The sequence below is a fragment of the Wolffia australiana genome, chromosome 5 (assembly GCF_029677425.1).
Source record: "Wolffia australiana isolate 7733 chromosome 5, ASM2967742v1".
Classification (NCBI taxonomy): domain Eukaryota; kingdom Viridiplantae; phylum Streptophyta; class Magnoliopsida; order Alismatales; family Araceae; genus Wolffia; species Wolffia australiana.
The window spans coordinates 22,650,110-22,665,702 of record NC_135839.1 but is presented as its reverse complement, the minus strand read 5'-3'; the positions used below and the strand labels follow the sequence as shown (position 1 = coordinate 22,665,702).

The window sequence follows — 15,593 nt, the reverse complement described above, 5'->3', positions numbered from 1 at the left end:
TTAAAAAAGAGAACCCCACTCCTGAACCCTTCTCAAGACTACCAAGCCCTCAAGAATGAGTTCTATGATAGAAGCTTTCAACGTAGACCCTGGGACAAATCTTTCACTCACTAAGAAGTGAAAACATGTCATTACACTGTCCTGAAGATGAATGCGATGGGAAGAAGTGGCATTTAGAAGTGCTACTAATTTAACATTTAGGTTTCAACATAACACACGACACCACTACTTTGCAAGCTGATCCTAAGTAATGGTTAATGACCACTGGATTCCATAGGTACAACTTCATTAGGATTCAAGTGCTCTGATTCTTCCTGAATGGACTCCATTCTCCCATTGAGAGTGACCTTGAAGGTATTTCCTATACTCTTCCTGGCTAAATATGAGAAAGCCTATAAAATAGGCTAGTATCATTTCTTCATTATAGATTGATATATTCTTTGAACTAGAAATACAAATAGATGGAATAGCAGCAAATAGCATCTTTCTATCTTTAGTTCATACAGTTGAACTCAATTTCCTTAGAAACTTAATCAGTATCTATTTTCAGCAACTCAATGGTATTATAGAATCGGATGCGCTCGCTCAACGAGAAAAGCCGTGCTCTTGCCGACAATTGAATTTCGAACATGTGATCCTTACAACCCTTTTTTTTAATATAAAAAAGAAAGAATGAAAGGTCTTCCTATTGGGTAACTATCATGTAGTTATGTTTTACGTTGAATGCAATTTATAAATTCTACAGCAATAACCAAAATGGTTAACCCAACGGCAGATTCCACGGCTGCTACTGTTGGAACTGACGAACTAAATGATTGACCCATCATATCATCCAAAGAAATGGAAAATACCAAAAGGTTTGAATTAAATACTAATAACATTAGTTCATTTGGCATTGACATAATATGAAAATTTTGTCTATTAAGGAGTATTCTTTGAATACCTAAAATAGAGATGATTAGGTTTTGACGGTCCCGATCCGATCTGTATTTTTAGCAAAAATATAAACCTTACCTAAACTTTGGACTGGTTCTGGTCCGTTCTTGTTCGGTCCCGGTCCAATCTGAAGCAGTCCTGGTCTGACCAGGCTGACGAGTCGAGGTCAAAGTCAAAGCAGAAATTTATGTTCATAGTAATGTTAACTATGTTCTACATCAAGTGGGTGCCCACAAATGGTCAAATATATGGTGTCTATGTTGAGCTCAATAGAAACCTCTATGTCAAGTTGGATTTCACTTTTAGAATTTTATAAAAAAAATTAAATAATATGTATCTGGTTCTGGTCTGGTTTGACCCATGGACCTGAACCTGTTTGGCAAACCACTCCACCCTCAAATGGAGGACCTACTGTCCCGATGCGGTCCAGTCAAACCAGTCCTCGGCCCTAAATGTCCAACCGTAGAGATGAATATCAAGAATGTAAAATATTTTATAGGATCCATTTCAGGAATGTGGAATGTCAATTAAAAAAATTCAAATTCCAGTATGTGTATGTGGTTCTGAAAGAGCTGTGGCCCTGACTCACTCACCTCCCGAGGTCAATAGATATAACAGGGCCTCATATTCTATCGAGAAGAGTACAGCTTTAGCTTCTTTTGAAGACGAATGATATCAGAGACGCTGGCAAATGACACAATAACTTTGGTTAGAGCAAAGCCCAAAATGGCATCTCTTAAAGTTGTACCACATTACCACCTTCCCAAATACATGAAACTTCAATTGGTGGAAGCCAGTCCATGAAGATTCTCCCTTTTCTTACATGAAGTTTCATTTTTTTTGTAAGCATCTTGTATCTCTGCAAATATACATCTCTCTAAGCTTATCCTGTAGCTTATATGTCATTTGAAAGCAGCTCCAGAATAGCTAAGGAAAGTTGACGATCCTTGGCTACAGTCCAGCAGACCTCATAAAGAGTACTTGTCATTCTTACTTTTTGCACTTTGCATATTGGCTTTATATTATCAACGCCATCAACAATAAGTTTGATGACATCTTGTTCAGTTCAAGCTAGGTAATGAAAAGTTCAATATAAAATAGCGCAAACTTTCGTTCTTTTACCTTCCTTCATGCAAAATTTAACCTTTTTCTTGATCAATTATTTTTGCCCTCACTATCCAAGTCCCCACTCAGAAATTCTAAGAAAGAAGAAGAGGCGAATTTATGAGCAAAAAAATGGATATTACACAATTCTTGCTGTCTATCTTGATCAGCCAACTCCCCCCTTTCCTTCCATACAAAATACTGTACAAACACAACATTTCACAAAAGATAAGTTCAGTTTCTGTTCCCCCAATTGATTGAGACACCCAATCGATAACACAACCTATTCCTATTTAGTTATACTTTATTAAGTATATTTAATTATTCCTTTCGTGACCATTTGTATCTCATTTATTAAACATGTCTTAACTGCTCATTTTCATCCAAGAGATTATTTTAAGCATAGGAAAGATTATAGTTCCAAAAATAGGACTCATAATAGTATTGCTCCGTCTGTGCTCAACTCTTTACACTAATACTTTTGATGGATCTCAAACCTTCTGTCACTAGGCCTGCAAATAGTGGAGAAAATTCAATATTACTTCGACATGGATACATGGTCTATTTATACATCCAAGAGTATGGATAGTTAGAAGAGAGGGACTAAACTGCCACCAACATTTCAGCCTGAAACTTCTAGATCATCAGATATTGCATTCTAAAGTTGGATCATTCTAAGGTGCTAATTTCTTTTTTCCAGTCATCATCATAAATCAGTGTCTCAAATTTGTTGTGTGCATGGCCCCAGCCACCCACACCTTGGCATTGTTATTAGAAAAAAAAGACATTCAAATTTCCCGGTGACTGGTTTTTTTAACATGAATTATGCTTCTATGTTATTCCCGATGAAGTTTAGAACTAGTTTCCTTCACAACTGAATCTTAATCTCTAAGCTTGAGTTTGAATAGAAATACTCTCGTCTGACATTCTTCAACTGGTTCATATCATTACTGGTAGTGAATTCTCCTATTTTCTTATACTAGTCTTCCAAAGACGTCCATGGAAGACATACAATTAATATATAAAGTGAGAGTAAATTCTTGAGCTGATTTTTTATTTATATGATCATAGACATGTGTGCTTGGCCTTTTAACTATGAGTATGAATAAATACATAAACCTATTTCTTTTTTGCCTTTAGGGTACTCTCCCCTTTGTATCCATAGGTAATGGTCATGAACTGACCTCCTTGGTAACTAGGGCAAAAGAAGAATTTAGACTAGAAGTAGAGTAAGAGAAACTGAGGTTTCCTTGTTGACTTTTTTTTAGGTGTTTGTGGATGGACACCTAGGTTTAGATAGAAATGTTTTAGCCTCGAGGTTATCTAATGAAAGCTCCAGGAACTTTGATGGATGACCTAAGATCACTACAGTGTGTTCTTATCCTTTGAAGGATCTACACTCTGTCAAAACAATCCTCTACTTTTAGTGACCATGGATAATTTAGTAATTTTTCATAACCTTCGTGTAATTGGCAAAAAATAAGAATTTTCAAGAACAGATCATTAATGAATGTTGAACTTCCATTATAGAAAAAATAAGGATGCAATTGAAACATGAGTTTTTTAATTTTATTTATTTACCGAGTTTCAAATGTTTTTATCAAGATTAGGTATTTATTTATATAAAAATTTATATAAATTTTTATAGAGGTGAGAGGTTATCCATAAAATGATGGTTTAAATCATTATGGTTAATTATTAACCCATAGAGTAAGTTTATAAGTAGATTTCACAATAAAAACTTATAATATTTAGAATGATGAAATGAGGTCCTCCAAAGGGAGACTTAAAATGATCATCTGAATATAATATTTTAGAACGATATGGTTTTTTGGAGAGAAAGATATTGAAGTGTGAATTACAAGGTGATTACACAAACAGAACAAGGTTATTAAAGATGTTTGAATTACCCATTAGTTTGAAATATTTGAAAAGGGGAGATATGGACTTTGAAGGAATTAGCGTATTCAAGTTGTCTTGAATCTATTTTATGGTACAAATCGATTGTAAATCATTTAACATTTTAATAAATAGTCTGGTTATCCATGGAAAAAATCAATGGTTTGACATTAGATCTTAAATTCCAACATATTTATCTTCGTGGTAGAGTCCTTGATTCAAGCACAATTTTCTCATCCATAGATTTTAAGTCAATCGATATTCCATTTCAAAGAAATATTTGATATTATCATTACAAAGAACTCAAAATTTTGCTTTGACCCAACATAGTTATTTCATAAGGTCTGAAAAAATAAAAGTATATCACTAGAGGGATGAAAATAGGGCCATCATGTTCTTAAAGAGTTGAAGCTGTCTAGACATATGACCAATTTAGATGTCTGGATTTCATGTCTTCTTAAAAAAATAGATCATTCACTGTCCTTTTGCAGTGCATAATCTATGGGATAGTGGTCTAGATAGGGAGAAGTGTGAGATCATCTCCTAGAGTATAGTATCATACCCCGCAAGTGGTAAGCTTCATTCCTTGTGACCACACACTCTTTCTTAAACCTTGAGGGAGTTTACCATAGGTCTTCTATTATTGGACAGGTATATTCGGACTTAAAGGTGTAATTTATATTTGTTAACACTTCTTAATCATATTTTTAGGTTCCTAAGGTGAATGGAACATCCATGGAAAATTTAAGGACATTGCTTAGGGACTCTTAATGAATTAAGCTGAGGGGGAGGGGGGTCTGTTAACATGCTAATTTTCAATGCCCAGATTGATGTCGTGAATCTCATAAGAAACTCCAGAAAGGCTCTTGGTGAAGACATCCACGAGTTTGTTTGATGAAGAAACATGCGGTATGGATATGACACCATGAAGAACTTTGTCCCCTATGTGGTGACAATGAATCTCAATATGCTTGGTTAACTTGTGAAATGTAGGATATCTGGGAATGAATATTTCAGCTTGATTATCATAGTTCATGCCATATATGCAAGAGGAGTGATACGTAAGTTCACCAGAAAATGTTGCAACCATACTATATCACGAGTCATCTCAGCGATAGCATAATGTTTGGGTTCAGCACAATAACATGAGACTACTTCTGCTTCCAAGATTGCTAAGAAACAAAATTTACCCAAAGTTAAGTACAATGGACAGTAGTCAATTTTTGATCACCTTTGCTCCAGCATATCTGACGTCAAAATATGTGGCACACATAGACGATCATGACATGTGTAGAGAATTCCTTTGACTCGAGCTCATTTGATATAGCCTAGAACTCGTAGCAACCCCTCCTAGTGGGAAAAAAGGTGCCTGGATAAAATGGTACGTTTCAATGATAGTGTGCACAATTTCAGGGTGACTAAGGCTAATACAAATCAATTTACCCATAAATCGCCAATAGTGATTAGCATCCTCCAAGAGTGGTGAGTCATCATCCAAAAAGTTAGGCCAGCTTCCATTGGGATGGTTCAGGTATCTGGCCTAAGATCCCCATTTCCTTGAGGAAATCAAGAGAATGCTTCCGCACATATCGATTTCACTTGCTCGGTTGATAAACAAATTCTATTACAAGTAGTATAGAGTCTCCAAACCATATGTGATAAAATGTTATTGAAGATAGGCCCTAGTATAAGACATACCTGATTCATTGATATACCAAAAATGTAAATTTTAAAATATGTTGTTTTAAGGTTTTGATTTAACAATAAAATATTTACAAAATAGCTAAAATATATCTTAGAATATTTTTTGCTGGTGATTTTATTTTTTTGGAATTTTGCCTATTTTCTAGGGATAAAAACCACTTGAATGAAACAGAACTAGTTAAAACTATTTTACATAAATTAAGTAGGTATTTATTTTATTCTTTATAATTTAAACTAATTTCTATTGATTTAATTTTTTTTTGAATTTTGTAGAGAAATAAATACAATATAACCAGATCCTTTGGGTGTCCCTCCCAAAATTAAATCCACATGGGGTGTTGCATAATCAAATCCCAAAATCAAATCCGCATGTAATTTTTTTGATTTAACAAAAGAATACAATATAACCAAATCCTTTGTGCTGGCTGTTGCATAATTTACATGCGGTGGTGCACCACTGGGTTGTAGAATGGGCCAACAATGGGTAGTGGATGAAAAATACTGTAATGTTTGCAACATGATGAATTTGTAGTGCTGTTTGATCCATTGAAAAGTTGTCATCTTGACTAACCCACTTGAATGTTTACCTAGAAAAGGTGAGAAAATTCAAATCAAATGTATAAGATATCTCATAAATTTTGATCAAACTCGCACTCTCTCTCCCACACTCTTATAAAACAAGAATGGATCAAAGAAATCTGATGCGCTAGGCTGCAATACAAGTTGGAAGGAAATTCTAGTTGAGATATAAAGAGAGGGAATAACATTTTAAATATACATGCCCTAGCTCTCTCCCGTGTAGATTTAATTCCAAGGATTTTAGGCTAGGATTAGTTCATTTCCAGCTTGGATCCACATTTCTTACCCCCAGATTTGAAAGTAGACATTTCAAAGACAAATTATATGTTAGTTCTACAATTCTTGCTGTTAATTGACCCCGTTCATTAAAAAAGGCTTGAATGGGCTTCAAGAATGGACTTCTTGTGTGTTGGACCCCTTTTATTACCTTGTACATGGCTTGGATTTCTCCGTTCCGGCCATTTTAAGCCCAAATTTATTATACTTCTCCAAGTACTGTAATTCAAATAAAACTCCAAGAAGATGTGAGAAATCCACTTGACTAACGCTATGGAGTCAAGTAGGGTTAGTCTAAAAAAAATTAATAAAATAGATAAAGAGTAGAACTTAGGAAAATAAATCAGAAAATTCTCATTTTATCCTTATATGGTGAATAACACAAGTGTATACCTATGAATAAGTTGCAAAATGAATCATGAAATATATTTTTATTGACCTAATTTGATATCATCAGTCATCAATAACCGTAACCAAAATATCATTCACATAAAATATGAGTATAACTATGCCCCCAGATGTAGTATATAGATCATGATCATAGGATATGCACTGCAGGATATGAACTCAATGGTAATAAGAAGATAGATGAATTTCACAAACAAGGCGTAAGGACTTTTCTTCAGCCAATAAAGAGTGCGTCAAAGAAAACAACTTCAGGAGGAGTTCCCAGGAGCTATGTAATTGGAAGTTTCCTCCATAACAACCTACTCATCTAAGTCACCATAGAGAAAGGCATTTGAGAATCTAATTGATGAACAGACCAATTATGATGGACCTCTAATAAGCTAAATTTTACTGTAATTAACTAGGTTAATTACTACCATTGTTACCAATCAACTTATACAATAATATTTGTAATGAACCCTCTATCTTAAGATTTACACGATGAACAGAGGGGCCGTCTACAAGGAGGCTGAGTTCAAGGATTTAATTAAAGCTATCTAGAATGAAATTTGAATATATTTGATATTGATTTTACTTATATATAAAGGGTAGATAGAGATGATTAGGGAAAAAAATTGATAAGAGGGAGGCAATAGATATGAGAAGATATGAGGAGAATATAGGTCCTCACTTTGTTCAACCCGATCCTTAATCAAAAGATCCCAAATCAGAAGTGAAATGAGATATGGAGACTACTTAATACAGGGTTGGCCAAGAATTTGGGGATTGAAAGAAAGTTAAGGAACATACAATCTATCACATTTTTAGGGTAGTTTGGTTTCTGCTAATATAACTTCATCATTAGCTAACCTACTCTTTGAATCAAAATAAGGGCTAGTACATCTCACACTATGCTAGGCGATTTAGAAGAACACAAATCAAGGTCAGCGAAGAAAGAAGCTCAAAATAAAATACAATGGCAGTATAACTTTTGATCCTAGGTGAGCTTCCCTTTGAGTACAAACTGAGGTCGAGGAGAGAGAAAACATGCATTATTATACCTAGGAAGAGAGGGTGAGAGAAGTCCACCTTCCCCCTAGATTTTCTCTAAATTTTTATTATTTTAGGACTCTACACATAGACCCATCCTACAGATGGAATGGGGATATAATGAAGAACCAGCCCTCACCATTTGAGCTCAATCTGGCAGCTGGATCTTTAGATATCAAGGTTTGAGTTTGGAGAAATCTAAGATGTTGGATTCTTTCGCTCTTTTGCTCTTTTCTCTCTTCATGAAATTTGGAGAAAAATCCGTCTGCTTTTGTGAAAATTCATTTTCTCACGTTCATGTCTCTCTCATTTTACCGGGCATTGTATTTCATAAATGCCAAAATATTTTATGAAATTGGAGAATTATGCCTGCAAAAGTGACGGAGTGCAGATTTAGAGCCCTTTTCTTCATCTTCTCCAATCCATAATTTTAGAAAATTCCAAAAAAAAGTAAAAACCAGGAAATTTCAGAAGAATATACTAAAGACAAGTTTATTTCATTTTTACTATTATAAGATGCAATTATAATCTTTTAGTGAAAATAAAAATGGAATATCTATTAAATTAATACTTTAAATTGCATATTATCAACATCCAAGGAGAGGAGCATGATAGCGCGATGCAGCCCGAGCCCCAAGGAATGTCTTCAGAGACGTCACTGTTGCCAACGACACCACCACTGACTCACGTTCAGCCAGCCCGGCCAGCCAAGGCGACGGCGCGAACGCCCGGATTCAAATATCCGCGGTAAGGGGCATATCATCTTTTTTTTCCCCGTTGTTTTCATCCGAGTCTTCATCCGTGTTTTCCTGTGTTTCCCGCCGTCAGCGTTCGTCTTTTATATCATCTTCCCCTTCGCTTGTCTTTTATATCATCTTCGTTTGAGGGGAAGTCCATTCTATAAGGACTTTCCCCTCCCCTTCCCCCTTAATGGGTCTTAACCCCTTTGTTTCTTCCCATTGGTATTGCTAGGGGCCCATTCATATCCGTCCCTTATAAAAGGAAAGGATGGGCGCCCTAGCCCATCGAACTTGTTTTCTTCCAAAATATTTTTGTTGTTGCACAAGGATACATGTCCCATCTCCTAGGAGAAGAAGAACGGGGAAGGCTGAAGGAAGATACCTTGGTGAAGAGGGCGCCCAAGCTGGGAGAGGGAGTACTGGTCGCCAACCTGCCCAGCTTCCTTTTCCCTGTCCCCAAGCGGTCGTCTCTCTCCCTTACGTCTGTGTGGTGCAACCATGGCCTGAACCGTCGGCGGCGACTTGCGTGTGCCCTCGCCGACCAAACGCATGGAACCATTGACGTGCTGACTGAGCAGCGTCAACCAGCCTTGGGAGTTGATGAACGAAGTCCGTGCCGCAACCAAGCCCTCCAGCATTCGCAGCCCGCCTGACGAAGCCGCTCAGTTGAGGGGATTCCTATGCGAGAGTCACGGATTGCCCTAACCACAGCGTGCCTTCACCACGGGTTGACTTGACGCTAGGGTTCGCCCAACCGATATCTGTCCGTCATCTGGTGTCGGACAACCGACATCTGATATCCGGGAAAAAATGGGACGATGCCAGATATTGGATATTGGATATTGGACGACATCTGTCTCTAGGGGTAGATGGATATCGGTTCCGGATACCGTAGGTAGAGGGACGCGACAAATACTGGATGAGGATTTCGATACCCGTATCGACTGAAAAAATTAATCTGTCTATCTCATTCAATGGTTTATTTAAATCTAACGACTTAGATTTTACTATGTTATCAAACTCAATTAATATATACAGTGTAATATTTTTTTTCTTCCATATGGGATAACAGGATTCACAATTTACATTAAAATTTGAATCCTGTTATCCCAAGGTATATATAAAATTGTGCGTTGTATATATTACATAAGGTATATATATTAAATGAAATAAAATTATATCGATATTAATACTTATTTATATTATAATCGGCTTATATGTAATATATATTTATGATATTACTACATTTAATTAATACAGCCCGAAATTTATTTTATCTTCCATATGGGATAAAGTATTCTAAACTCGGAATCTTGATATTATCCCATATGGAAAAAAAAAGTTCGACTTGTATATATTACAGGTGCCAATAAATAAATTAAAAAGCTCTAAATACCCTCCATCGCAAGTTGATTTGCCTAATTGCTCATTAACAATGAATGAAATATATTTTTATAAAATATATCGGTGTTGGATATCGAAAACCGATATCCACACCTGATATTCGATATTTTCATCCTCCCCCCTGATACAAAGATGGATGCCGACATCGAGACGGATATCGATATCAGATATCGGCACTATAGCATACGATATCTGATACCAATATCCGATATCCGAATATCGGAAAGAACGGATATCGAAAATTGCCTTTCCGGTATCTGATACAACATCCCTCGCGATACCGACATCCGGTACTGCTATCGAGATGAGCGAACACTACTTGGCACAGACCGCGGATCGTTGGCCGGGAACGTCTAACTACGGTCGCAGAACATGAGTTATCAGTTGGCGGGGTCAACCGATCCGGAGCTTCTCGTCGGACCCCCCCCCCTTTTGGCGTCGAGGCACTGATCAACTCGCGTGCTGGGGCAAGTGTTAACCAGTGGTGGTTTGACTCGTGGGATCTCCGATCCACTGAGATCTTCTGTTCCGGGGGTCTTGCGACGGACACCCCTGCTCGTCGGACACGACCCCCCCTCCCCCCCGACCAGTCTCCAATAGTTGGCTCCCATCGCTGTTAATCGGGGACCAAACAGGTTCGAGCGAAAGCTACATGCCCGTGGCATCGTCAATCGGAGGATGATTGTCGAGGCTGCCATGTTCACAGACTACCACCTGGTCCTGCATGGCCGCGACATGGCCACCGCCTTCTCCTACGTCACCCCCGATCGCCAGCTCCAGCCTGAGGCTGGCACGCCCGCCGACTCCTTCTCCGGCACCTCCTGCCACCGGTTTTGCCCTCAACCCCTCCAAATACGTCAGCGCAGAGATTTACGGCGCGCCATAGCCAACAAGAAGAAACGACACATAGACACCGACGAGGTACATCATTTCCTCTGCCCACCCATCTCTTATTTTCTGCAGTACGCTTTCGGTTGCCTCCACTGCGCTCCGGTTAGAAGGAGGTGAGCGAGACAGGTTGAGCGTGAACTACGTCCTGTTTGAGCATCTTCCTTTGGTACGAGTCGTGTCCGCACATCACGTGGGGGCACAATCCTGCGGAGCTTATCCGTTCGGCACCATAGTCACCCTCGTCTCTTCAGACGGGGCTTGAGAGGCCTATCCTTCCTCCACCGGGTGACTCTGTCGAGACCGGGAGTCAGTATTCCTAGCTAGTCGGCGCTTGCACGTACCAAATTCGTCGCATCTTGCATTGCATCGTAGTGTATTTTATGTTTAGGGTTTTCAGTCGGACGATGCCATCAACGTAGTCCGATACCATTATTACTTATCGACACCGAACCATCATATTCGGTGTCGACAGGACGACATCCCCAACGATGTCCGACATCAGAGCACTTGAGTGGAGTTCAATCAGATATGAAGAGAGAAGGTATTGGTGTATCAGTGGCATATGCTTTAGTAAAACAACAAGCAAGAAGACAATCATTATGAAGAGCGATAGACATAATTGAACAAAAATTATAGAAGAATCACTACTTTGTGGTGGCCTTTTAGAGAGTTCCATAGTGAAGTGAGCAATGAGATAAAAGGTAAGGGAGTCAAGGAAAAAAACTGGAGTTCAGTACCAGACATGTCTAAAAAGTTAGACTATAAAACATAATCTTAACAAGTCTCATACCAGAAAAAGCAAAATAAGAACTAGCGTACTTCATATGCCTATCTGATTTTCCAAGGATCATGGTGAACAATAATTACTTCATACAAACTATCTATTGTATTTATCAAGAGGAGATTTCTATCCCATCATTGCGGGAAATCAAGGGAAAATATAAAATACATTCAAGGATATGAATAATACATATGACAAAAATTGGTCAACATTAGGTAGATTTATAGATGTTGGATCAGTTTGAGTTGAAGTTGATGGTATGTGTTAGTTATGTTGTTGTAACACAACTGGTTTATTCCTCAATCACTAATTGAATCATGCCAACAAATGATGCAGGTGTGAGAACATAATGCATCAAAATTGATTTTCTTCTTTTTATTTTTCATGTAAATGTGATACTATGAGATTTGGCACTGAAAATATGGCCAAACATTAGGACTTTGTGGAAATTAAGGACGTGTTTGCATTTGATTAAATGCACTGCTTTTTATACCAACGATTGATCGAATTTCATATAAAAGATGACATGTATCGGCGTAGTAATGGGAAAGTCAATGATTTCATGCTACACTAGATTGCTTGAACTTTTAATTGGGGTATATGACGATCGAAAAATTATTTTGAGCTGAAATTTGAAGTTTATTCCATATTTATTCCTCTATTCCCATAAATAGATGTCCACATGTAAAAAGGCACCCTTGGATTGTTTCCTAATTATTATTAGCAAAGTGGTTTGCTAATTCAAAAGCTCCAGTGGGCCGGTTTTTTGTATTAAAAAAGAGAAGGATTGATGCAGTGATGTTTGGATAAAGAATCATGAAGATAAAGTACCACTCATCCCATTGGTATGACATTCTTCCTTTTTCCTAGGTTATCGTCCCTAATAGCCTAGGTCTTTAACATATTGCATCCTAACACTACAACCACCGTTTGCCAATGTGTATCTGCCCCATCTATCTTTTACCATCAGAAATGGTTTATAGATATGGCTTATACCATACATTTTTGGTACCTTAATCTGACCATATTTACATGTTTATTTGCATTAATCAACTATATATCCATGTTATCAAGCTTAAAATGATTAAATTCATTTTTAGAATGCTATTATGATTTTCTGGAATTTTTAATGTATTTTTAGAGATTTTTATGACAACAGATTCTGAAAGAATAATAATCTGAGTCAGAATATGATTTTTCTGGAATTTTTTGACATTAAATTTGTAAACATATAATTTTTATAAGTTAAAATATATATATTTCTTTGTATGTTTTACCTTTATTTTATTAAATTGAAAATTTTGAATATATCTTAGGTCCTATATTTCGCGACGCCATGTGTTGTCTTTCGATTCATCAAATGGCGACGAATGAGGAGTAAATATAATGATTGGCAACAGCCAATCATCAAGCTCAGTTAATGATTGGGGTCAGCCAATCATTTAACTGAGTTGTTATGGCATCGTGATTAGTGATACCATAACTTCATTTAATATTAATGAAAGTGGTTTTTGACATTTCCTATTGCAGGTGAGGTGGACCAATCAGAAAAAAGGAATGCTTTTTGCAATTAATTTGTGCGCGGAACGAGGGAGAAAAAGACAAAAAAGAATAAAAACTTTTCCTTCTCTCTCTCTCGTTGGAAGGGTCAGCAATAACGGTCGGGCAATGTGGCAGCGCACGTACACATGGCGCACACATGTAAAAGTTTTACTGGATGAGAAGGGGAAGTCGTTGATGTGGTGCACCCTGACGCACTCCCATGTCAGCTGGAAGGAAGTTAAAGTATAACCTATTTAGTTAATATAATAAACTATAACCTATTTTGTCTTTTTTCCCTTTGGGTAAATGTGGCCGCTCCAAAAAGTGTGGACACGTAAGACAAAAAGATGAGGAATCTCAACGATTTGACAGTTCAACCGAAATGGAAAAAGAGGAAGCGTCAGCACCCATGACAAGGAGAGAGAAAAAAATAAGGGCTAGGATTCCTCCAAATTTAAACTGCGATATCTGACAATCCCCAAGTCCAATTGAGCTGAAATTTTTAGCATTGCTTCATCTCCCCCTCACCTTTCCATCCATATCCTTTGATCTATAAATAGATGCCTGGATCACTGCAAAATTCATCTTGAACTTGCTTGCTACTCATGTGGGATGATTGAAAGATAATGTGTTTGAGATTCATCAAGTGCATTCTCGATGTCTTGGATGTGTGGGAATAAACATTAGAAAAGAGGGGGAGCTACCTGCTCACGTAATTTGTGTGATCCTTGAGGAATGTAAGGATCTAAGGTAAGCGTCTTCGCCTTATGTTGCTCTTTCATGACATTGTGGTAAGCTTAATTAGATTTTACTATCACCTTTTTTCACTATCACACCACCTCCTTACGTACCCATAATCTCGTCTCTCTATCATCATACCGTTCATTCACTAGATCGATCTCGTATCCGTAACGCTTCACGTAATTATACTTTCATTTCCTATTTTCTTTTCTAATTGTAAGTTTGAATTATAGCTATTTACAACCTTTCACTCGATATCACTATCTCGCCTAGTAAATTCTCATCTTTATCTATTCTCATATCGATAATTACCGTAGTAAGAAAATTGAATCCTGCATCATCGTTCCCTGTGAAGACAATCTTTACCCATCACTAGCTAAATATTCATAGGTAAGTACTAATATATATTTATTGAATAATCGTAATCACCAACGATGAGTTAAAAGCCTAAGATTGATATTATCAATGGTCCCCCCCCCCCCCCCCCACATCACTCGTCGGGATGTATCTGCACAATCTATGTTCACAACATTCATTCGCCCCCACTCCTTTCATTCCACTGCTATCAATTGTCACCTGTCGTTGTCAAGATGCTGGCTAAGGTATTTTGTTAGAAATAATGAGTATTCTTACTATAATAGACCATTAAATTTCACAAAAATATTCTATAAAATTTGAATGAATTAGGTTAAATAGGAAAGTTATGTTCTCATCCTCTTAAAATTAATTTAAATTATTTTTCTCAAATTTTAAATTAGAGTTAAATTTTTCAAAAATTCAATTATCCTTATAAGTATAAATTTTAATTTAAAAATAACTTATTCAATAATTTCTCCATTTGAATTAAACTCGTGCTCTATGGGCATTGTATTCATTTGATTTTACAAAGCAGAAGCCTTAAATTTCATAGTCACCTGTTCATTATCTTACCAATGTTATTAGACAAAGAAAAAGATGAGAAAGTATGCACCGAACCCTCGTTTGTAACCATGTCTCCTTTAACCACGACTTCTAGATGAGGTCATATCTTATGTGTGCAAATTAGATTTGTTTGGTGTCAATTTTAATTAAAACTATGTCATCACATTTCCGTTTATAGGTTTTCATCTAGCTTGTATGTCTTACCTTTCTTAATGAAGCATTTGATAGTTTTTCCTGAACTGAACATACATCCATCATAGATATGTAGATCAGTTCACCTCCAATTGAGGTGCATGCTTATAACATGCTAATTGTAGGTAAAATGTCATGAAATATATATATTTATTTTAAGTGGAATGATTGTTTATGCCTTCCATCAAGCCTAAAATGATTAAATCTATCTTCAAATGATATATTTTGATTTCTGGCACGGATTTTGTTGACAAAAATTATTAAAAAATAATTCTCTAATTTAGAAATGTATTTTCTAGAATTTTATGAGATTAAATTCATTGAGTTGCTATTTTTCTAAGTCAAAACATATTTTGTGTTAGAATTTTTTATGGAAAATTATTTGATGATTTTTATGCTATTTTGCCCCACCACATGTCATCATTTGATGTGATCCAATTATACAA

The 15,593-nt window shown here is 36.7% G+C and overlaps 1 pseudogene; it reads right to left on the bottom strand.

Annotated features, from left to right (window-relative positions):
- LOC144703445 (ATP synthase protein MI25-like) lies at positions 1 to 10,690 on the bottom strand (annotated as a pseudogene).
- Positions 10,691 to 15,593: the final 4,903 nt, after the last annotated feature.